This window comes from Temnothorax americanus, unplaced genomic scaffold, assembly GCF_048541705.1.
Source record: "Temnothorax americanus isolate GAGA-0224 unplaced genomic scaffold, ASM4854170v1 Scaffold6, whole genome shotgun sequence".
Taxonomy (NCBI): Eukaryota; Metazoa; Arthropoda; class Insecta; order Hymenoptera; family Formicidae; genus Temnothorax; species Temnothorax americanus.
This window is the reverse complement of record NW_027509751.1, coordinates 6,421,751-6,445,852: the sequence shown is the minus strand read 5'-3', so window position 1 is coordinate 6,445,852 and position 24,102 is coordinate 6,421,751. Positions and strand designations below refer to the sequence as shown.

General features: G+C 42.2%; 2 protein-coding genes across 3 annotated transcripts in view; one reads left to right on the top strand and one right to left on the bottom strand.

Annotated features, from left to right (window-relative positions):
* LOC143905262 (colorectal mutant cancer protein) overlaps nucleotides 1–24,102 on the bottom strand; it is a 130,028-nt gene that overhangs the window by 95,266 nt on the left and 10,660 nt on the right. The window contains exon 2 of the mRNA XM_077420558.1: nucleotides 1,300–1,501. The gene's annotated coding sequence lies outside the window, so the exon portion shown is untranslated. The remainder of the gene's footprint in view (nucleotides 1–1,299; nucleotides 1,502–24,102) is intronic.
* LOC143905263 (fibroblast growth factor receptor homolog 1) overlaps nucleotides 17,926–24,102 on the top strand; it is a 37,772-nt gene continuing 31,595 nt past the window's right edge. Inside the window, exon 1 of one of the 2 annotated variants that reach the window (XM_077420562.1) lies at nucleotides 17,926–18,859. The gene's annotated coding sequence lies outside the window, so the exon portion shown is untranslated. The remainder of the gene's footprint in view (nucleotides 18,860–24,102) is intronic. The other variant, XM_077420561.1, reaches the window with a different exon arrangement.

Below are 24,102 nucleotides of genomic sequence, written 5' to 3'. Positions count from 1 at the left end.
CGATTATGCCGCTTGGGTAATCACGGTATATACGAATCGCGTATACAGTCCGATCTTGACTTAATACATTACGCGTTTCAACCTTGGATCAATCCGAAAGTTTTCCCTAGCACGAAATTCGCCGTTCGGCCGTCATCTCCGGCCGTGACTTCTCAATCTTCGTCATTAAATTCGAATCCGATCGAAATAATCGGATAAACCGTGCAAAAATTAACAGACGGACATTTCCGATCTTTTCGATCGGAAAAGAAAGCCGATCAGATCGAAATTATATCCGACCAAAGACATCCGATTCCAGAATTCCCGATTAAAGAACATCCGATCCAAAATATCCGTTTGTTAATTTTTAGGCGCACGGAGAAAATTTTATATTAAATTTTACTATGCTGCCACACCAACTGCGGACCATCAAGACGCCCAAGTTTAAATGCTATAGTCTTATAGTAAAATTACTATGTCCATAGCATTTAATGCTACGATCATAGCATTCAATGCTATAATAATGCTATGATCGTAGCACTAAATGCTATGAACATAGTAATTTTACTATAAGACTATAGCATTTAAACTTGGGCGTCTTGATGGTCCGCAGTTGGTGCGACAGCATAGTAAAATTTAATATAAAATTTTCTCCGTACGGATAATCCGAGTATATCTTATCCGATTACATCTTATCCCGAATATATATGGGCAGAGAAAAACGTAAGTTGTTATAGGCTGTGACGGTCAGCTAGTCCGCCACGAGCGAACTAGAGGACGCTGAAGAAACCCTGTCGAGCTGCCCTAGAGAATCTTAACGTTCTTTAAAAAGAAGCAGGAAACAGGGCGGTAATCCAACGCAACCATTATCAACGAAATTCAGGACCCAAATTATGGCAATCGAGCCGACATGCTGATATTTCGGCGCCTCGCGCAGGTTGCACGAAAAGAAGAGGGATGGAATCAATAAAACGTTATCGAAACCGGCATTTAGGACAGGCTCCCGTGATCGACGATTGATCATGGGCTGGATATAAGGACCCTTAAAATCTCGTCCTTTCTTATACATATTCATCGGAAGACGTGTCGCCACGACGCGCTTCATTTACGTTTACGCAAATCTATTCCAGCCGCCCTTTCCTTTTTCCTTTTATCCTCGCGTCGCATCGCTATTAATATAGATTGATAAACAAGTAAATAAATTACGTCGAGAGCGCGGATTCGATCAAAGATGTATTGGTTCAGTGTGATTTAAGAGATTGTCGAGCAAATTTTATGCGGGATAATATTTTGACGAAAAGTACATATTATATGGCTCACTTTTCTTACAGCACCCTCGTGGAAGGCAGGCGTATTTTCGTCGCGTTCCATTCCTATGCATTCCCTTCTTCGACGGCCATTCCTAATCCTTTCTTTTGCTTCTACCCTTTCTCCACGCGTTCACCGCGCTCTAGCTCCCGCTGCTGTTCGCTGTTACGCTGTTAAACGAGCGGATCGCCAGTAGCTATCGGTGCGAGCACATCTGGAAAGAATAAAGTACACGTTACGAAAGGTAAGCAAGCGGTCGTGCAAGCGACGTTGCAAGCTGGGTAACGTAGACTGCATAAGTAATAGAGCCCAAGGGAACCGGGCTACCTATTCGTCGGGATCGTTCGCGACGCACGAACGCAGAGAATCGAGAGGAATCGAAAAAGTCAAGAGAGACAGGCCCATTCTCTGATAGATACGATATATCGATGTCTTCTCCAAAAAGTAAGTCTAATCGCGATTTCATCGCGATTTTGCTGCGATATTCAATCTAAAGTCTTTCACGCGAGCTGTTTCAGCAAAAAGAATACAAAGTTCAACTCGCCGCACTGATACGATCGAAATAAAGTTAACATAAAAGAATTATAATTTACTCTCATTTATTATTAGCATGGAATTATTTATAACACGAAATTAAGTTTATCAGAAAACAAGCGACGCTGCGTGTATCATGCGCGAAGAGTGAACGTGATAAGATCGATTTATAAGCGGCTACGTGCGTATTTTATCGGCTGCGAGATGCGCAATTACATCCAATTTGTGTTAATGACTGTATTTCGGGCAACACGGCACTTCAATGTTGTATATATACACACATATATATATATTATATAGAATATATAAATAAAATATTTTTCATGATACGCGTCAGCAAAATTTTAATATTGCGGGCATATATATTATATTAAATATGTGTTGATGGGTTTTATTATTTGATGTAAAGCAAAAAATTAAAATGAATAAGAAAATGATAGCTACGCGCTACCGCCCTTTTTATCATAACTCTAAAGGACCATTAGCCGACACTTCCATAAATATTTGATGTTATCACCTTTAACGCAAAACAAAGTTAATATAAGAAAAAGATAATACCTATTTAAATGTTCTGATTTTGATCAAAATAAAAAAACCATAACCAGTTTCCGTATAACAAAAATATGAAATAGACACTCCGTGTATAGAGCCTTATTTCCTAATTAAATTAATTAAGTTGAGAATCTGTGCCAGAGAAATTTTAGAATTTTTTTAAAAAACTCCGTCATCAATTCTATCAATATTTTGAAAGAAAAGTGTTGATTTTACAAAGATTGGTCAAATCTAATTAGACGGGCACAATTTATGGAGTCTTCAAGAAGCTTAGGCCTCGATAAGGAGTGAATTCTTGAATGTTCTGGCTATCCTCGGCAAGTCAGAACGATACGGCCTGAAGAAATGGACTTTAATGCGTCGTATATTAATGTCGTGAGAAATAATGGGATTTCACGATGCGCCTCGCTGATGCAAATTGCGGACCGCGTCGATTTATGAGGCGAACAGTAATTTCCACCATATTAGTTGGAGCTCGGCGCGCTTCAGATCTACGTCTTCCTATAGTATCCCTTCCTAGGGAACGCGATGTACGCAATACGCTTTATTCCGGTGTTCCGATGTTCTAGCCAACGCGCCTTATAGCGGGTAGAGTTATAGCGTATTTCCGACCGGCGAAGGGGGATGCGGAGCGATGTAAAACGCGAATTCCGAGAATCGGATCCGCACGCGGAACGCACTTCCGATCGCTTCAGAAAATGCTGCTTTGTTACATTTACGTCGTTACCGCGAAATGAAGACTAATCGATACGTCGATGTGATCAATAGACAACAAGTAAAAGTCTACAATAAGAGATGTGGGCAGGGCAAATCTCGATGCCGCGCGACTTGTCCCTCCATGTATTATTCATATATGTGTCTCATTGACGTTGTCCTCCCTTCGGGAAAAATGTCAAATGTTAATTGAGCTATTATCGCAGGGTACTCTGAGGATAGATAAACGGAAATAGCGATCATTAGATAGAAAATTATTTAATAGCCGACTACGCTGGCCTCTACACATAGAAAAAAAGGTCATATTTAATAAGATATTTAAGCGGGAGAAGGATAATAAGAATAATCGGATATTAGTAAATCACATTAATTAATTAAATCACGTCAGATAATATCTACGATCTAGCAGACCGCCGTTTATCTGTGCCGATTAATAAACGGTCGTGTTTAATGGTTGAAGCAAAGGAAAGAGCGAATCTCGAAGGCGCATATATTAATCGTGTTTTCCTTCTTTCGCGCATGCACCTGCACTCGCGTTGCTGGCGGCACATGCTCTCATGTTGATACGAATAACGCGATGCGGAGAATTATGTTAATCACGGACGGAAGGAAGTCATTAACGACGCTCCGTAAAGACACGATTGAAAACGCTCGTAAAGCGCGGCGCACGAGCGATTTTACGAGAACCGCGGCTTACGGAAAAGCGACGCAAATACGTCGATAAAACGTAGCCGCGATACGAGCGCTATTTATACGGATCTGTAACAAACCTGTCGCGGACCGACGATAAGAAAGGACGCAGAAGCATCTATTATATGTATTTACAAAGTAATTATCGCGCCGAACGAAAATACCGCCGCGTGATGCATAATGCGAGCAATTTTTCAAACCGCGCGCGGCATATGGAATATGATTGTTTCGGTGAATGATCAGCATTTACCGGAACGGATATCATAAATTCCACGTCACGCCATTCCGCGATATTCGCGCGTTGTGGAATTGTAACCCAAGTGCCCGGGGTGAACGTCTCTCTTTCGTTTATCGCGCGCGATCTCGCACAGTGTAACTGCATTTTGTAAATCGATCGACATTCTCTTAGGAACCTATAATTTTCAGGACTATCTATATATAGGACGGATTTTTTTTCAAACGTTCGCGAGTAATAAGCGCGCTCGCGACAGCCACGATAATAAAGTGCGTCACGTTAAACGCGAGCTCGTCGTCGTTAAAGTCGCGCGAACACGGGAATGATAATTCACTTTGCGCCGGTGATTTGCGATCGGTCGTGCGGGAACGAATTTTCGTCATCGTTGTCGTCGTCTTATTTCGTATAACAAAAATTCACGTCCGTAAATCTGTTCGGCGGTGCGTGGTTCATCGGTTGGTGCGGTGGTACACGTGGTTGCGATGGTAATTTATCGTTATCGTTAATATATTCGCAATAGAAATCTGCAGTTCCTTCAACGACAAAGCCGACACGCTATATTGTTAATTGTAGATTGTGTTTGAATTAGCGTAGCATGAAACAATTAAGCGACTATGTGACACAATGAAAGAGAAATTGGTTACACCTACGAGTCTATTATCTTCCTGTTTTGAATAATGTGTGTGATGCGAGAACACATTTTTAATGTACAATATAAAAATGATCAGAGATAAAACATGACAGCCTAAGCTTTCGCTATAGTCTCTTCCCATATGTTATAGTGTCAAGTGTCAAGGATTGTGCGCATTTTCTGAAGTAATAGGTCGAACGACTAGCGTTTAATAATTTAATTAATAATTTAAGAATGCTTTTTAGCCACGCGGAATAATTGTATTTACCGGTGTACCTTCTAATACATAGCGGTGCACAAAATTCGCAGCGAGAACTCAAGTACCGGACGCAAACGTAAATCTGTGGAGCAGCCAACGTGCGGCCGATCCACTAAATACACTCGTAAAATATATCCCGGCGCCGATAATTTATTTTGCGCTAAGTCATCCGGAGATCACTTTCGTGCATCTCGTTCTCGCATAATATTCTGGTCTTGGTAGCAGTTGCAGCTGCATATACGTTACGTTACGAGCTTATAATTCGTCGCGGTACGAAAATGTGTTACCCGATTGCTTTCAGACAATTAAATTTATGAACGTAGAAAATTGTACGCATTCAGATAGGACGTAGTTAAAAAGAAGAAAAAAAATACTATTCTCCTTCCTCCTTCAGGATTGCGATTTGCAATCTGCATCTGTTGCGAGCGTGACATAGAAATACCCGTCTCGCGATTCTCAATGTCGAGTCGAGATTTCTGCTACTATGTGCCTATACGTGTATAGTAGAGATCTCGCCGTGCAACATTTTTGCCGCAGTCACTATGTAGAAAAGACACGTTCTTGATTATCCTCTTCATATGAAAATCGGAGAGCGGAACAAAGTTAACACGCACAGGTCGTGATATTCTGAAATGCAAACGTATAATTGGAAGATATTGTCGGCAGTCGGCACGTATTAAAGAAAGTGATAAGCATCGATCGGAAATACGAGGACGCAGCATGCGATCGCGTCTCGACTCTTTATTATTTATTTTTCGATCTCGACGTATCAAGGATTTCTGAGATGGAGTCATGCCAGATATCTTTACGCGCGCAAACGTACTTTGTTTCTGAAGCGGAAACTCACGATCGCTGGTGCGCGAGACACGAAGAGAAATCGTCGATATTTATTTTCGTGTTGCTCCCTTAATTAATGTCATAGCGACGATCGATAGTATACGACAGCTGCGTTTCTCTTGAAACAAAGATCGCTAAGAGCGTAACGCTGAATTAGTATTATCCGCTGCCTATCTCTGGCGATGTTGAGAAGCCAAGAAAAATGAAAAAAAAGCAGTGCAAACAAATAGAGACATAAAAATCAAAGAGCGAGGAATTCCAGGCTCACATCTCGATAGTTCGATTTAACTTAATAAAGTCGTACATATAATCTTGTGTATATATATGTATATATAAATTATGATGTAGAGACTACAATGGGATCTTGATTCAAGTTCTTAGTTGAAGGAAGAGAACTCGTTATAATCTCTATTATAACGATAATAATAATAAATAGACAATTATCGCTATATTGTATTGCCCTTGTGTAATCATCGTCTTCTAAATATGGGATAAGAGCTCGTGTACGATGAGCGTGTCAAGGGAAAGCTTCTTGCAATTCATGAATCAGAATAAGACATTCATATGAATAAACGCGTGTCAGTTCCTACATTTCTACAGCAATCGCATGCAAATAAATGTGAACATTATTTTAATTAAAAACATTACGTAAATGATTATTATCGCGCGTACAGTTTAGGAATATAAATTGCAATTTTCTTCCCCTTCGATTTAAAACGCGACTTACGTAAGTCGATTTAATCACTACTGCAGTCTATATAGACTCTATACATACGCAAACAGAAATTTAATTTCTAACACATTCAATTTATCTTTATTAATTTAATTTTATCGAATAAAATTTATTTCTATATTAAATAATTAATATAAAGAAAAGAAATGTAAATGCAAATATAGGCTTACTGATATTACCCTCATTAAATAACGTTATATAAATTCAATTAATTCGCATATTCTGAATTAAAAATTTAAGAGAGACATGTAAATGTCGAAAGTTATCTCAGATTTTAAGACGTTCTCATTCAATATCGCCATTGGTATGTTCCTCGAAAGCTCAACTTGTTCCGAAGATTCACGCACGCGGATAGAAGTCGTGTACGCGAGGAATAAATAATTAGCGGCATGTTTCGGCAATCGAAAACGAAGATGGCTGCTGTTCGTCGACAGGTGAGAACGTATTGTGCATCTCAATTACCAGTTTCTCTCTCTTGGAGCAGCGCTTCTCTTCATCGTACTGCAAACTGCAAAGCCAGATTCGAATAGATATTTAATTATTACGACAGAATTAACGCAATAATTGACTGATATGATTTCAATAATTATTTAATAATTATAAAAAATTTTACTTTTGCTACCGGTATTTGATTATTATCAAAAGGCGAGGCGATTAGCGCATCCGATAGCGCAGCTAAAGCTTATTTCGAATTCTAAACGACAACTGCGTCCACATCTTGATTTTTGGGATGACCACCCTTTCTTCGAATCTCCGAAATCCTACTTCAAATGCGATGGGGTTGAACCTGACGTGAGAATCCTGCCGATCTTGCCGTTAATTTACAGATCGTCCCGGACTGACAATCGTGTCGACGCAAACAACGAACGAGAAAGAGGGAGAGACAGAAAGAAAGCCTTCAAGGATAAATTATATTTAGCCTCGAGAGTTGCATCTCCAAGGATATCTTCAATCGATATTTGAAGATATCTGTATAAGAATAATATTGGAGAACAAATTTAGGAATTGCAAAACCACAAAAAATAATACTATTTTATAGTCTTCCGCAGAAAGACACATGCTTACTCTGTAAATTTTATACGCTTTTTTACGTAACTTTCTACCTCCGGTCAGTTTTGTCCTTTGCCCTTTTGTTCCTTCTTCCCAACTTCTACCTAATACTATTTTTGTTTGTACTTGCCACCATATGTTAAACTTTATAATGTATCTGTCAGTTTGTAAAATCAAAAAGCTAAGAAAAAAAGCAAGAAAAAGTGAGAGAAATTAATATTTTATACAAAATATAATTTTGATTCGCATATAAGTATAATGCATTTCGTTCCCTTCAAAGCCTCATCATAAACATATACATATGTTTAATTTCTTTCAAGCCCAATTAAATCAAATTTTTAAATAAAATATAATTTCGTAGATTTAGAATTATATTAATAGAGAAAAGCGAATGAGAACAATATCGCCTAAATCGCGAAACTATTTGGTCGGCGGGAATTCGATCTAGGGAACCGGGCGGCACATTCGTTTTCATCGCGAGACGAAAATTATAACGGCGAACACCTTTGAATACAATGAGTCGTCTATGAACGGCTCTCTCGGCGTCCCATAATGGCACGGTAAAACGGTCCGGCGAGAGCGAAACGTCCGGGGCGACCTTAATTTCGATCGCCATGAATTTAAATCGCTCCTAATGCCGGCGACCAAATAGGAGGATGCGAAAGCATTGGTCCGAATCGTTGCATCGAATTACAGACGATCGAGAGTGCGAAAGGAGAGCGAGAGAGAGAGAGAGAGAGAGAGAGAGAGAGAGAGAGAGAGAGAGAGAGAGAGAGAGAGAGAGAGAGAGAGATTTGCTCGTGTCCCGATTTGCACGGTCGCGAACGTGTTCGGAGCACGTGCCAATTTTCGATAATTCGGGTTATTATTTTCGTCGGTTTCTTCTTTGTATGGGAAATTGATTTGCTCAATTACTCAGCACGGATTATTCTCTTTTCAAATTGTTGCAGCAGGATTCCGAAATCGTCTTGAGAGAATCGTCTTAAGAATTCTAAGCGCAATTGCAACGCGTGATCTCAGGTGAAACGTTTTTCCCACGACATCTCAAAAGTGCCGGAGGAGATTGTTCCTCGTAATATTCCGCTTATTATCATTCCGTACCGACGCGCGGAATGTCGTGCAGTCACAGGGGAGTTGAGCTATGAGAACACTTCTTACAAATAAGGCGCGAAGATACAGGCGCGTCGCGTCGATGGCGAACGGCGCGGAGCGGCGCGCGGCGCGGCGCGGCTCAACAGTCGGCGGCGATTCCGCTGATTTACGGCCGCACTACCGGTATATAATCATCGCGTTGCTCGTGGCGCGCCGTGTCTACTACCTGCTGTCAATGAGGTACTTAATTCTAAATTATTATTCGGCTTTATCGCTCGTTCGTATAAAACCGAAGTATACGCCGAGCGATAATTATGCCCGTTCAAGTCCGATCATTACAAGGTTTTTTTCTTTTTAGATCGTAGAGCATCTCGCGGACACCATATCGATGTTTAGATACTTTTGCTAAATTTGGAAATTACGATAAAATAATTAAAATAATTATCGCGGGAAAGAGACCTGGAGTTCCCAAAACTTATTGTTATAGCCACACGCTGCTTTCGCCTTCGGACACGATCAACAGGTTTTTTTTTCCGTTTTTCAGGAAGGTGACATCTGTCTTCGGTTCTCCAGGTGAATAATAGGGATTTACGAGGACTCGTTCTCGCTCGCAAGTCTCTCAGCGAAAAAGAAGCAAGGGTGCCTCCTTTCACTTGAGAATACTCAGAATACTGACAACTTTTATCTCGAAAAGTTCCCGTCGTTTACGCAAGTCGGTGACCCGGTTCCAACGTTTCTCTTTGTCCTCTGTTAAAGCACCTTTAACCAAAAAATCTCGACGCACGTAACTCTTTTTACCGGAGATCATCTCCTTATTATCCTATTCAGTTTTTAAAAAAGCAGCAGCAAAATGTAGTTCGCAAAAGATTCGAGTTTGAGTTTTCTCCAAGACGAGAAAGGGATGTGCGCGCACAAAGACTAAAAAATGCGACTGCATTAGGCTCGTACCCGATTCGGTAAACTTACACGGGCGCCATTTATTCGCAGATCGGCATTATTTCGTCAAGCGAAATAATGAACTTGACATTAGCCGCGGCGTTAATGGCCGTGCAACCATTCGGCCTCCGAGATGTCGAATCGCTCGCGCGCGCGCGCCGCGAGTAAACGCGTTGCACAACGCGATCGCGCACGTGCGTAATTCCGAGCGCACGCGACGCAGCGTAGCGTTTATTACTTACGGCCGAGGTTTCTGTTTCGTTGGGCAGGTGCGCTCGCAAGGGCGCCGCCGACCGTGACGTGGGTAATTACATCGAAGGCGCTCGCGCGCGTATGTTCGCCGTATAGCCGCCTCTCTCGAACTTCTCCTGTCTAAAAATCGCTGCTAAACGTATAAATCAATTTAAAATCTCATTAAAAAGTCAGTATTTCCTAATGTATTAAAGAAACGTACAATTGTATATACAGCCCTTACAAAAAAGTATTACTGACTAAATACTTAAAATCTCAGTGATTTAATATTGTCAATATTTATTTGGGAAATACTGAGAAAATACTGGTAGTAATAAATATTATAGGTAGTGATTAATACTACACAGAACTACTGGTGCTTAGTATTGAATTACTCACCGATATTTCGATTTCCGATATTTACCCGGCATAAAAAAAAATTATTTTTTTTTCGAAATTTTATTGCTATTTTATAACTAAATTTGTTTCTTAAGATGCAGTCTATAATTATAAATATTTTCTCGTATTTAAAAAACACTTACCTTGGTGGGATCGAACTCGGGACCTCTGGATCGTGAGCCAACTGCCTTACGTGGTAGACTACTTCTTAATTTGATGTAAGTGTTATATATAGTCTACATGTGTTATAACCAGCACAAATATATAATTTTTCAAAAATCATCTTAGAAAACAAATTCAGTTTAAAAAGAGTAATAAAATTTTGAATTAGATATTAAAATGATATCTTTAGTACTATTTCAAAACTTGTACACTTTTATCACGACGAATTAGTACAGACCTTCATATATTATAAAATGTATTTGTGCCTTACTTTTATCTCTTTTCCTTAATATTATCAGGAATTACACCCATTATAATGTTTCTATACAAATTGTAGTACTGGTCAGTGATTAATTTCACATGGAATATTCAGTTCAGTACTTGAGTATTAATATTAAAATACTGGCCAGTGATTTATTACACATGGAATCCTTGGTTCAGTACTTCAGTACTAACATTGAAATACTCATCAGTAATTCAACACAAGTATTTATTACACAAGTATTTTTCACCTAGTATTAAATGCTTTCTCATCAGAAATTTAATACTAAGTATTCAATACTCGTCCTGTATTAAATACTACTTTCATAAATTACTGACCAGTAATAAAATACTATGCAATACTTGGATCACAGTGATTCAAGTACTAATAAATACTTAATTTTAGTATTATTAATACACAAAATAAGTATTTATTACTAACCAGCTAGTAATACTTTTTTGTAAGGGAGGATATTCGAAATTCGAGAATCACGAAAGATTCGAGGACATTATAGATCCTATCTTTGCCATTACAATTTTGAAGATCACGCAGATTAAAATAAATGTTTGCCGATTTGGGAAACATTCGGAAATCAACGCGGGACGGGGATAAGTTCTTAAAGTTTCGCTCGCAGAATGTCCTTGGAAGGCACTAGGCACAGGTCCGTAGGGCGCGCGATGTAATCTATCCAGATGATGACAACGGTCTGACAGGCAACGTGTTTTCGCAATTACTTTTTGTCTCAGTCGCAACAACCAATCGGCAAAGTCCTTCCATCGATAGCATTAATTTCGATTGGCATTGAGACGACTTACTCTGGTTGTGCTATTTATTTTTTTAATTAACTTTCTAACTCTGAAAGCAACGGCCAATCGGCAAAACCTCTTCATCGATAGCATTAATTTCGATAAACATTGAGACAATTTATTCTACTGTGCTATTTATTTATTTTTTAATTAACTTTTCAACTTTAAAAGCGAGAAGATACACCCGAAAAGAGCTACTCGTCGACGACTTTCACCGCTTTTTTCGTCCCCTCGCATTTCCCTCAGATTTTTCCGGCGTTTTTTAGAAGGAGTGCCGCAATGAGAGAACTTTTTCCGGCCCGGTGCGTATCCGAAGCTGCGGCCCGCCTGTTGGTCCAGAGCGCGCCTTTTACCCGAAAACTCTCTTATGGGAAATCTCTCGAGTTCGGCAGGTCTCGACACACCCATGAAATCTCACGCTCGCGCACCGTGAAAATTGGACGAAACATCTTGAAGAGTCGTCACCAAACAGCGCACGTATACCATCCTTGGAAATACACATGTATTCTTAATTAGAAAAAAGAGATGAAATTATTCTGAAATTTTCTCGAGTCTTTAATTAAACCCAGATTTCTATATATAAACCTATTTCCTCTTCATATAATTTTATCATTCTGCTATGAGTAATAGTAACTCGTATCAAGATGAGTAAATGCGCGATAAACAACACTAATTGTAAAAGATAAGATAGAGAATTGTCGCGATTACAAAAAATTGCACGGTTCGCAAACACGACGAAAAAAAGCTGACGGAAAAAGAAATAATCTTGGCCAACGTCTTCGCCAACAAGTTTCAACGTAGTTTCCGCGCAGTAAATCGCGCATAAAAAAAGAGAGAGAGAGAGAGAGGGGGGGAGAGGGAGAATTCCGTGTGTCAGCGTATTTCGGGTGCCGAATTTAAAATTCACGTCAATATTATCCGGTTAAGCTTACACTCGCTGACGGCACGAACCTCTGGTTCATCGCACGAGCGGAGCACGAGAATAGACGCATCGATATCTTCGGTTGTTGACCGTCACCGTCGGCGCACGAGTTATTCGTCGACGCGCGCGCGATGGATGACGGCAGGAGCCAACGGGAGGCGCACCTAGCAAGTCACATCTCCGCGCGTGGCTTCCGGTTGCTACCCGTTGCTTCCTTCCATTCGTTAACGATCTGCCCGCGTACTATACCTGCGTCGTTTACCTTCAGGTGGCATCGCGCACGAGCGCTATATGGGAAAAACGTGGCGAGCATGTGATCGTTCTCGTACAACACGTCCCTATTGCGTTTTCCGTTGTCCGCAATTAACTACTATTAATTAATGTTATTGTACCATTGAATAGGATAGAGTTGAAGAATAAGCGTGTCAATCATCCGAGACTTCTCCATCTTCCGCCGTTAATGACCTGTCATCGTTCAATCCCATGGCATTTCCCCCGCCCCATCGACACCCTCAGGTGCATCGCATACGACTTACGACTACGCGGGCGCATGTGAACTCGTACTGGTCCATTGCACGCGGACGAAGAACAGGAAATGATTTCACGCAACGACGCTTGCGGTCAAAGTGGGATATTCATTCGTTATAGTTCCCAGAAAATTGGAAAAAAATAGGGCATTATAATGTATGAAGAGTTTTTCCCCTCAATAGATATTCGGTCAATGGCTCTACAAAATTACATCCTCATATAGATTATTACTTCAAAAAATTACTTTCGACATTGACAGTCTTCTTAGAACGTGGCTTTGGAACTGCTGCGCTCGTTTGCCGTGAATATTATGACTTTAGCGAGGCGTTAAAAAGACTCGAGCAAGCAGAGCTTTTTCGCGAAGACGGTACCTAGAACCGCTGTTTCTCTGTTATGCCACTGCCGAAGACCGCGATCTTCAAAGAGATATACGCGCGTGTCGATCCAAAAGAGTTAATAATAAACGCGGTGCGCACCAAGCGCACCGAAAGAAACGAATAATAGTCTTTGTCACACGGAATGTAATCGTAAAACTATATGTATCTTTTTTGTAATCTAATTCCGCGCTTATTCCAAAAATTCAAAGATTATTTAAATCACACAAGAGAATTTAATTGCATTATAAACTGCTTTTGTTGCACACCAGTGACCGAACGCTGCACTATTCAAACATCCGCGTGGTTGCCACGGCACGGCGAAAGTTCGTCGAAATTGGCGAGGCCGGATTTAGGAAGCGATTACTCACGCTGGAATTTACTCGGCCGGAAAACAATGTTCTAAATTTACGCGACAGGTTACGATTTCCTTGTTGACTACGTCGAAACCGAGTCACACTATCGGTTCGCGTTATATATTCATTATTTACAAGATTAGATAACACTTTTCAAAAATAGCACAAAATAAATAACAGTTTTTATTTCGCGATAAATATATCATGGAAATAATTCACGAGTTAAATTATTGGAATATTTAATATAAAAAGATACAGAAAAAAATAGAGAGAGAGAGAGAGAGAGAGAGAGAGAGAGAGAGGTCGGATAAACGCTATATTTTATCGAGTCTTCCGCCTGTCGTTAAAAAAATAAAATTAGAGGAAGCGCCGACGAAAAACGGGACTAGCATTCTCGGGAAGAGCCGCGAGACAATTCATGGTTTTAGGTCGATGACAACTGAAAGAATTCTCCCGACAGAATTTCGACGAAAGATTTTCCTTCGTTCCAAGTTTCCACACTTTTTCAAGATCTTTCCAACAGTGTGTGTGATAGCTCTATCGCGCAAATAGATCTATCACAATGAATGCTTTTTAGCATTTCAAAGAATATTATTCTCAAACAAACTTAATAGTACGACAACGAAATAATCTTCTATGAACTTTTTCTTTGAATTTTGTATTCAGAAGCAATTATCTATCGTCAACTACAACGTTTTAGCTATAACTAATCGTTCAAACATTGACAGAGCTCTAAACTTCCATATGACTTCATATATACTTATGAGTTTTCACTGAACCTTGAACAAATAAACGCTTCCGATGATGTCCCCATACGCGGAACTATAACGAGCTACCTTGCTGCATGAGAAAGCTGAGAGCTGAAGCTCGTGGAAAGGGAGAGACGTCGGACAGACGGTCGAGAAGCGAGAATAATAATTCCGTCAGCCGCGCTCGTTTCACTCGCTCCCTCGACGTGACTTCACACCTTCTTCGTGTCTCATAATTCCTGCTTCGTCTCGTATCGCCTCGAAAAAGCGCTCTTTCCGCGGTAAATCAAAAATACCCTCGGGGACGAAATTCGTTCGAATTTGTACCAGCATCTATATATATGTATATCCTTTTTTTTCTCGCGCGATTTCAAACGACTAAAAATATTTTATTTATATAAGAAGAACGCTATTTCTTTCACATTAGCGAATGTTAGCTCGAGATAAATCGTAGTTGCAAGCTTACCAGGCTTCGTACTTAGGGTACGCGAGTTAACCAACCCGTGCACGATACGCATTCCGCGGACGCGTGCGTGCGGTTCGCCATCGCGCGCAATGCAACTCTCTCTCTCTCTCTCTCTCTCTCTCTCTCTCTCTTTGGATGGAAGTTTGGATGGAACTATAATTGAGCGTGTCGAGATAACGAAACATCTGGGTGTAATGATCGATAGTAAACTCCGTTGGGAGAACCAATGTGATTATATGTTAAAGAAAATAGAGAAAAAAGTGAGTTTTCTGAATAGAATAGGAAATGATATATCGGCGTACACTCGATGTACTGTGTATAAGTCTATCATAGCGCCTCACTTTGAATATTGCGCAACGATGTTAATAGGCATGGGTGAGACGCAACTGAATCGACTGCAAGTGGCACAAAACCGTGCCATGAGAGTCATACTGCAGTGCTCGCGATATACAAAGGTAGAATTGATGCTGCAAACCCTTAAGTTTATGAATGTAAGACAGAGGCTAATGTACAATGTATGTATTTTTATTTTTAAGACAGTAAGAGGCATAATGCCAAAACATTTTTAAGTAATAGGATAGAAATAGTAGGAGATGTGAGTGGACGGCAAACGAGGCAGACTGAGAATATTAGAATTCAATATCGCAGGACGAGAAGCGCACATGAAGGTTTGAACATGTATAACGCCCTGCCGATAAAAATTAAGCAATGCGAAAACATTGAGCCTTTCAAACGTAGGTTAAGAGAATATATTGTACCTCATGTAGAGGAATTAATTTAACGATATTTTATGTAAAAACACTAGCCGAGAAGGCTAATAAAGCTCAATCAATCAATCAATCAATCAATCAATGTCTCTCTCTCTCTCTCTCTCTCTCTCTCTCTCTCTCTCTCTCTCTCTCTCCTCTCTCTCTCCTCTCTCTCTCTCTCTGCGGTGTTTCTATTTGCAGCGGTGTTTCTATTTAGTTAGCTACGTTTAAGATATATAGTGGAATTGCGACATAATTGCCATCTTGTCTTTGTATTATCTACAGACTGTAACTTCTAATATTATGTCGAATTCTAAGTTTTGCTATTCTGTAATTTTGCCCTATAACTGTGTTTGGGCATATTAAACTAATCAATCAATCAATCAATCTCTCTCTCTCTCTCGCGTTACTAACGTTACTATATTTATACGTACGACCGAGCTCTAATTCGTTTCCCCCGCGTTCATTTCCGATCGGAGAGAGAAGAGCCCGCGAGCGACAGTAGAGGCTTTAAGGTGTTTTCGATCAGTGACAGCCGAGGCGCGATGCCGAGCTTGACAGCAAGAAATAACGTCCTATCATACGCTTGCATCTACCGACACGTACTAATTAGCGAGATAATCCGCGGTGAATAACGATCTGTTCACGTATATACGAGGGAGCAAACAAACGCGAGTTAAGATACAGATCTCGCGACGAAGGGACGGCATGCTTATAGAAACGAACAATATCCATCGAAGGTACCGATCGCGCGTGGATTCTCCGCTGGATTCTCAAGCTCAGCGCGCTTATATGAAATTACGCGCCTAATGCGGTTTCTCTCGGAGAGGAACGACCGCAGAATCGGTAATTGGATGGATTCATTCCACGGCGGGCGAGATAAATTCGTATACGGGGCGCGTGGACGCGACTCCGTCGCAGTCGAAAGGATCGAGAGGGATCTCGTTCCCTTACGGGGCACCATAAAGATTTATATTTAGAAAAACGTGACGCGACAAAGATGCTCTTTCAGCGTGTCCCAGATAAATCTTCAGGTATGTGCCGCGTCGCGGTCGCGCACTCGCGACCACTTAGCATTAAATTATAAAAATAAATCAATGAATCACATCGCACGAAGAAAGAGAGAGTTATAGCGTTCGCACGGGAGATGAACGAGATCCCGGTGCGACGAGTTATCTCGCGGTGCGCACGCGGTTCATTAACGACATCGTCGATTAAGTATCGCGAGCGAAAGCTTGTTTACTCGGTGCGACGACAAGCCGGAGGAAAAGTATGCGATCTGAGCAAAAGTATCAGCGATTCGATATATCAGAAGAAATTAAGGAAATTAAAGAGCGAACGGGTAGGAAACGACGCGCGTCCCTTTTACAAACGGCATCAAGTATAAATTAACACGGCTGGCCACGAGGGAGTTTCATTAATTCGACTGGATAATAATAGGTATCCGTGAGGTCTGCGCCGCGAGGTCGTTACGATTAGGCGAGTCATCGTGGCTTTCTATAAATAACGGGCGGAGACAGACATCGCCAGGGGGTGGGAAAGGGAGACGCGAAGGCGGCGAGGGAGAAAAAGAGAGAAACAGAAGTGAGACCGAGAGAGAAAGAGAGAGGCGGCTAGTAATCTCGGTTGTTTCACCACCATTGCCGTTCATGGTGTCTCGGATGTCTCGGAGGGAAACGAAAAGGTGGTCGAGGTTCGGGCAACACATGTCCCGAATGTGTTCCGGACACGGTGGCACGAGGGGACGAAAGAAAAATAGGGGCGGCCCATCGAGATGGTGGCCGTGAAGCGTTCGGAATTACCTGCGAGGTGACTGTTCACGCGATTGCTCCGATACGAAACGGGACTCCGTGAAATGCATTTCTTTCGTTCGAACTCTCGCGAAGTCGAGGGAGCTCGACTTCGAGAGAATTCGACATTCCGAATTATTTTTTTATTATTTTCTATCTTAGCGCTGGAATTTCTTAGAGTTTTTAGTTATGTGGAGAAATGTCGATACGCGGAATGACTTCCAACAACTCGACAAGTACCTGAAACCGCGAATGAAAAACGAAGATTCCGTCCTGGCCTTCGCGCGCCGCATCTCGGAATGGCGCGAAAACTGCATCGCGCGCACGTGTGCGTACGATACGAGTAGCGCACGCACGATGTGAAGGCGACGCAAGGCGACGCAATGCAACGCAACGACGGAGCGCGCGAGCGGCGGGAGGATAGGATAGGCTAGGAGAGGAGAGAAGAAGAAGGAGAAGAAGAGGCCGCGCGGAGGAGGCGCTCGGCGTTAGAACGGGAGCGAGAGGGAAGGTGCCGTCAGAATGGTAGTGGGGTTTGGAGTTTTGCCGGCGATCTCGGCACTCGGCGGCATTCGTCGTAGTGGGGAAGACCACGAGGGGTTGCGGAGGGAACGAGCGTGGAGACGAGCGGTTATTTCAAGCGACGGCTCTTCTGGCACTTCGCCCCGAGCTTTCCTCGTGTACATCCTCCTCTCGGAGTAGTGCTGCTACGAGTAGTGGCGCGTATCGTCAGTGTCGCGACGTCGCAACCTCGACGAGACTGAGAAGGAAAGAGAGAGAGAGAGAGAGAGAGATATATATATATATATATATATATATAACCGTCAGTCAGAAAGCAAGGAGCATCGTGTTTGTCAAAAAAGAGCCGATCGAACGGTCGATCGAACAATTTTGCCGTGTTGACTGATAATTTCGAGCGCAATCGCGAAACCAGTGACATTCGTAGTGACAAGAGACCGAGGAGTCTTCCGAGAGTGATAGACACGGTGTCAGTGAATGGATGGACCCTTTTGTGTTCGGTGACGGGATTAAGAGAGTCGCGGATAAGGCGAGACTTTTCGGAGAAATCCGGGAGAGCCGAAGGATGAAACGCGCGTGGAAAAGAGGAGCAAAGGAGGATCTTCTATAACGACGAGACGCGCCGCCGTCCGACGCGTCGGCCTGAAATAACAGCGGGAATGCGTGCACAGTGAATCAGCTCTCGTTCGTTCCGCAGCGAACGCGAATCTCCTCTCGGTAGTGACTCTGGCGCACGCACTTCTTCGCTATCTCTCCTTCCTCTCGCATCCTCAACCCTTTCCCCGGTCAACACGGTGCATCATCGGTGCGTTGCTCGTGATCGGCGCCGGTGCTCGCCAAGGGTGAGAAAGAGAGAACCGGGGTTCCTGAGAGCGGATTGAGAAAAGCCAGAAGCGCCAGAGGCATCACGGAGGCAGCAGCCGGAGCGTGAAGGGGCCGAGAGGAGTTTTCGAGACGCTGTCGAAGGAGTTTTCTCGGAAAAGAGATCGCAATATAGTGAGTACGCAGCCTGCTTCGCACTTATAGATAAAGATACAGACGCACGAGGCGAATGTGGGCAGACGTCCATCGTCAGAATTCGCCAAAGTCGACGAGTTTTTCATGTAAAACGAAAATTTATCGTAGAAAATTTTATTATTGTTAGGGAATTTATTAAAGTGTCTCACTGAATCTATTTCGCCTGAAATCTTTAGTGGTGCTCTAATAACCGCTGTTTTTGTTCACTCAGCAAATCAAAGTAATATTAAAACAAAACAATATTATGTATATGGTATACTTATTTATATCTCTTATAAATTATAAATAAATTGACAAACAGTAATAAACATGATCGATTTAACGATGAAGAAGCGCATAGACGTGCAAGCTTGTAGCTACATCGCGGAAATGCGCGAAAATGCATATGCATCATCGGAAGTAGGGATCGGGGCGATAACGCGCGCGATGTATCGATAAGCTACGAGGTTTTGCTCGCGTGCGTGCATGCGAGCGGGAAGACATCGTTCGGGAATGCAAGTTTAATTGGTATTGCCTCGTTGGTCGATTAAAGTGAACTCGTGCCATTTATTTCCCGATGCGTTCGATCGCGTCTCACAGCGCGCACGGACCGAACGGCCCGCCGATGGAAAATTTCCATCCTGGTCGAGTATATATTCCCCCTTTCCCCTTTTCAATAATACTAAACAGCAGATATATTAAGTGTATTTTAGATCCTCGACGAGAATATCTTTTTCGATAACATTAAAATGGTTAATACGTTAAGGGGTACACCCTAAATATATCCACGACAAACTAACACGACGTAATAAAATCGTAGGATAAAAATCGTTGACTAAATAATGAAACAACTCTGTAAACCTTAACCTTGAAGGCAGAACGACGATTTAATCGCCTGTTCCTTTTCGTTTTATTTCATTATCATAAAGTCCTTCTTCGTGCCACCATTGATAATGAGAGACCACGCAGGTAACGATTAAGAAACGCGGCAAGGTGATCGGTTAATTGACTAATTAATTTGGAGCGAAAAAAGATCCTACTACGATATGGCTGACAACTTCTCTTCGTGACTCTCGTCGTGTTTCGAAGGTCTGATTAGATAACGTTGAATAAAAGTCGACTTTACGCTATACCTAAAGAACAAAGCTATTAACTCGATGGCATTCTACCGGTGCAAGACGTGTACGCGGCGGAGTTTACACCCTACGCGTCTCTCGGCCAGACCAGGCGGCTTATTCAGCAGGCGGGAGAAAGGGGAGGTAATTTATTCCGGCTTTACTTAATCTCTTCCCTCGCGTGTCTCTCGACGGTTCTCGGCCGAGTCTTCTTTAATCCAAATTCTAGATCGAGAAAGGGAACGCGCGCGCGCGCGCGCGCGTGAGCAAACGACAAAGAGGGGAAGAAGAGAGATCTAGAAACGCGCGTCTGTCGAGATCCCTCGACGGTGAATCAGATTATCGTCGAGAGTAAATCGCCTGCGACTCCGCGATCATTTGCCGCGCTACGTTTCTTGGCTACGACACGGCAAACATTTCGTAAAGTAATGGTTGGCGATTCGGACAACTTAATCTCCGTCTAAGACTTAAGTCTCTGGACTAAGTTGGCGCCGTTGTGGAACGAAACGCTCGAATTTCAGATATCCCGGGATACTTTCCCCTACCCCTTGACTCGGCACAAAAATAATCGTTAGTTTTCACCCCGTGCCGCTTTTTCTTAAATTATAAACCGTTCGGCACGCGGATTGGATGGACTGGAAGTGCCGCGAGAGATTGTCTCGAGCGAATCATAAAGCGAGTAACAGTGTTCGCTTCCGGTGTTTACGCCAGCAAAACGCCGCGAGCGAGCAGGTTCGCGCGAACGATAATATACACGCTCTGAATTACACGCGCGTTTCTTTGCCTCCCGTATTGTCCACGATCGCGTGGCTTGCACGAGTCTTTCTTGCATCCGGCGATATCCAGTCTGTCTCTTGCGAAATTGCTGATTAACGTCACTTTCCGAGACAAGATTCCGACAGTCCGTTTAACGGAACTCCAAACAGTATCGATTTCACGCAATTGTTCGAGACATGGAATTTAATTTTTTAACTCTTTAAAAAGATCTTTCACAAAAATGTTATCAAATCGAATTTATAAATTCTCTAGATTTGAATATCTTTCCACTCAAAAATGGGTTCAAAAGTATATTCTTATAGATTTACTTAAATATTTCTGTGCGGCTAAGTAAGCATGATTTACGATTTCCACACAAAAATCGAACCACTGACTGACGTGTTCTCAATACAAACGTCTTCGAACGGTAAGAACCGTGCAACACATGTAACGGCGCGTTGTGTGCCATTTTCCTCGGTCCTTCGTCCTTTTTCGATTCTCTCTCACTCCGCCTTGCGCGTCAAAGCGCCCGCAAAGGATTTATTTCATGCATGCGAAACGAGAGAAGAAGACGAGAGATTCGGGATGTGTCAGACGGAGAGAGAAAGAGAAAGGACGACGGGTGGACGATCGAGGCAGGAGGTATATAGAATTGAAGTTGCAAGTATAAGCTCATAAGAAGTGAGCTGCGATTTATTTGACGCGTCGCGTCGACCGCGGGCAAGCTAGAGTGGTTTATTTTATAAGACCAGATTGCTGGCCTCGCTTCGCCGGAATAGAATAATGAACGTTTCTCTCCATCCTTCGTAGTACAACCTTCTCCTCCTTCTCCTCCTCCATCGTCCAAGCGCGGAATCCTCCCCCTCGCCCTTTCCACCCTTCCTCTCGAAAGTCGAGTGTCGTTCAAGAACGCTCTTCGTATTGGATCATGGCCGTGATTATGGCCCCCTTTCCCGCCGAGCGAAATTAAAACGCAACTTTCTTTCGTCAACCGTAACGCGGCAGGAAGAAGTATATATTCGTAAATACCACACGATTCGGTGGTCTTGGTACTTTAAAATATATTTTTATCTCGAGATCGCCCTCACGATTTATAGATCGTTTGTATTCGTATGTATACTCGGTCGAAAAACTAATTCAAAACGGGGACGAGACCGTTCTATGGCAGGTTTCTTCCTCGCGATCGCCGCATCTTGTTGATCGCGCGATCGAATTAACGATAATGCCCGTTAAAAGCGAATTACACAGTTAATCCTTGACGCACAGAGCGTACCGCTAAAGCCGGTTCTACAATACGTCGCAAACGATGGCAACTGCTAGTTGAAAAGTGTTATTTTCACGTTGCGGTTGTCAATTGCGGTTGTCAAAAGAGAGTTGGCGAACTTTTACCTTTTTTGGCGACAGGTAATCGGCAATCAGAAATAACACTTTTCAACTAGCAGTTGCCATCGTTTGCGACGTATTGTAGAACCGGCTTAAGTCGCTCGGTGATCACGACGAAGAGACGGTACCCAATTACGTTCGACGAGGGGAATTTCAAATAAGAACTTACAGGTCGGTAGAGCGATGATTCTTTTAGCACCGTCCGTGCGTCGTCCCGTTTTCTTGTTCCGTAGATCCCGAAAGCAAAAACCCCAGATTTGATTAAAGCACGATAGATTATTGTAATTGATATATTGAATGCACCAGCTAATTAAATCTTAACGATGGATCGTCGAGAAATATAAAAAAAAAGATTAGCAACACGTGCGCTGTGCGTTATTATTAACGATCAACAATCGATATTGAACTCTTGATACCTGAAGATTGGAAAACGCAGGGAAAATCGAAGCGAAAAATGAATAATTTTACGTACGCGTGCAACTACGTCAATGCGTATAAATATTGCTTTTTTATGCGTTAATATATCTCTCCGACGTGCATCGTGCCGTTATGAGATTCGCCATGGCTACTGATGTACTGACGTTGCCGCGAAATTTATTAATAACCGCCAGACACGCGCGCGTACGTATTTATATATTTACGAAGGCAGGCACTGCCTTCGAAATGGATTCCGAGAAGAAAAACTCTGCCTACGCGCGGCTTTACGCCGATTAAACAACGCGTCGGACGCTGAGCGCATTACAAAGTTTTTGCAATAAAATGTCTCGGGTATGGCGAGCGTTAAAGTGGGATGCACGATAAGTGCGTAAATCATGCGCTGGCCCGTGTCAAATGTGGGCCATCGGTGTCATTACATGAAGTATTACAGTATTGCGAAAACTCTGTTAACGAGAACGAAGCGTGATGGAGCTTTTCTATACGCGGAATCACGCGATTCGAGACGATAAATCGTGCACGCGAGTTCATTAAGATTGTCCTTTCTAGCTTCTAAAATCTCGCGCGTGTGGAGGAATACACTAGATTTTTCTTTTTACCAACTCCACATAAAATTTTAACTTTAACCAAATAAAAAAATTTATACAATTTATCAACTTTGATATCTCAAATGTAAAAAGCAGGTTAGATTTCTCAAGGCTGGCGAAATTTTCTTCGCAACGAGTCCGAACGATATATAGCGCGTCCGGCCGCACGGAATTAGCATCGAAATATCCGCTTAGCCGTCGAACCAGCGACGATATTATCCCGAGTGCGTCCGTTCCGGTCTTGGGCGACTACGAAATCGAATTGTCAGAAGCGGCGCGTAAATTCGTCACATTCGCTCGCGGTTACCCGCTTAACCGACTGCGCTAATCTTTTTAAAAGCCACAGGGCAATCGCCATCGACCGCAAGATTGTCCCGCGTTTGCATATACATTTCCGCCTTCGGCAATCGTGTAACGTTTCACACTTCCAACCCACGCTCGGTTCTAGCCGATCGCTGTTTTTGGTGACACGCAGCGGATATCTAACGGAGCCGTTTATTTGAACGTCGCCGATAAAATCGATACTATTCGCGAACCTGACGATTTTAAGAGAAACGTCTCTAAGACTTTCGTATAGTTATCGCGTATATTTTTATATGATTTTTTAAAATAATACAACTGCAAAGGTTATTTCAATGTTGGTAGAAATTGATAATAGATTTCGTATAAGTCGCAAATAATAATAAAGCTTCAAATATGGATAAGAATATACATATACAATGTTTCTATTTCGCGATTCAGCTTGAAAGTTGAAAGAAAGTACGATAACAAAGTAACCTTAATATACACTTATTACACACGAACAACAAGATATATATCGCAGATAAATTTTTTTCGCCGTGATAATTATACAAGTCAATATTTATGACAGCCAAATGGTTTATGGGAACTATATTGCCGCGTACATATGCGCCGCACATTACTAATTTATCGGCTGGAATCTAAATTCACTAATTGCCATACTCGC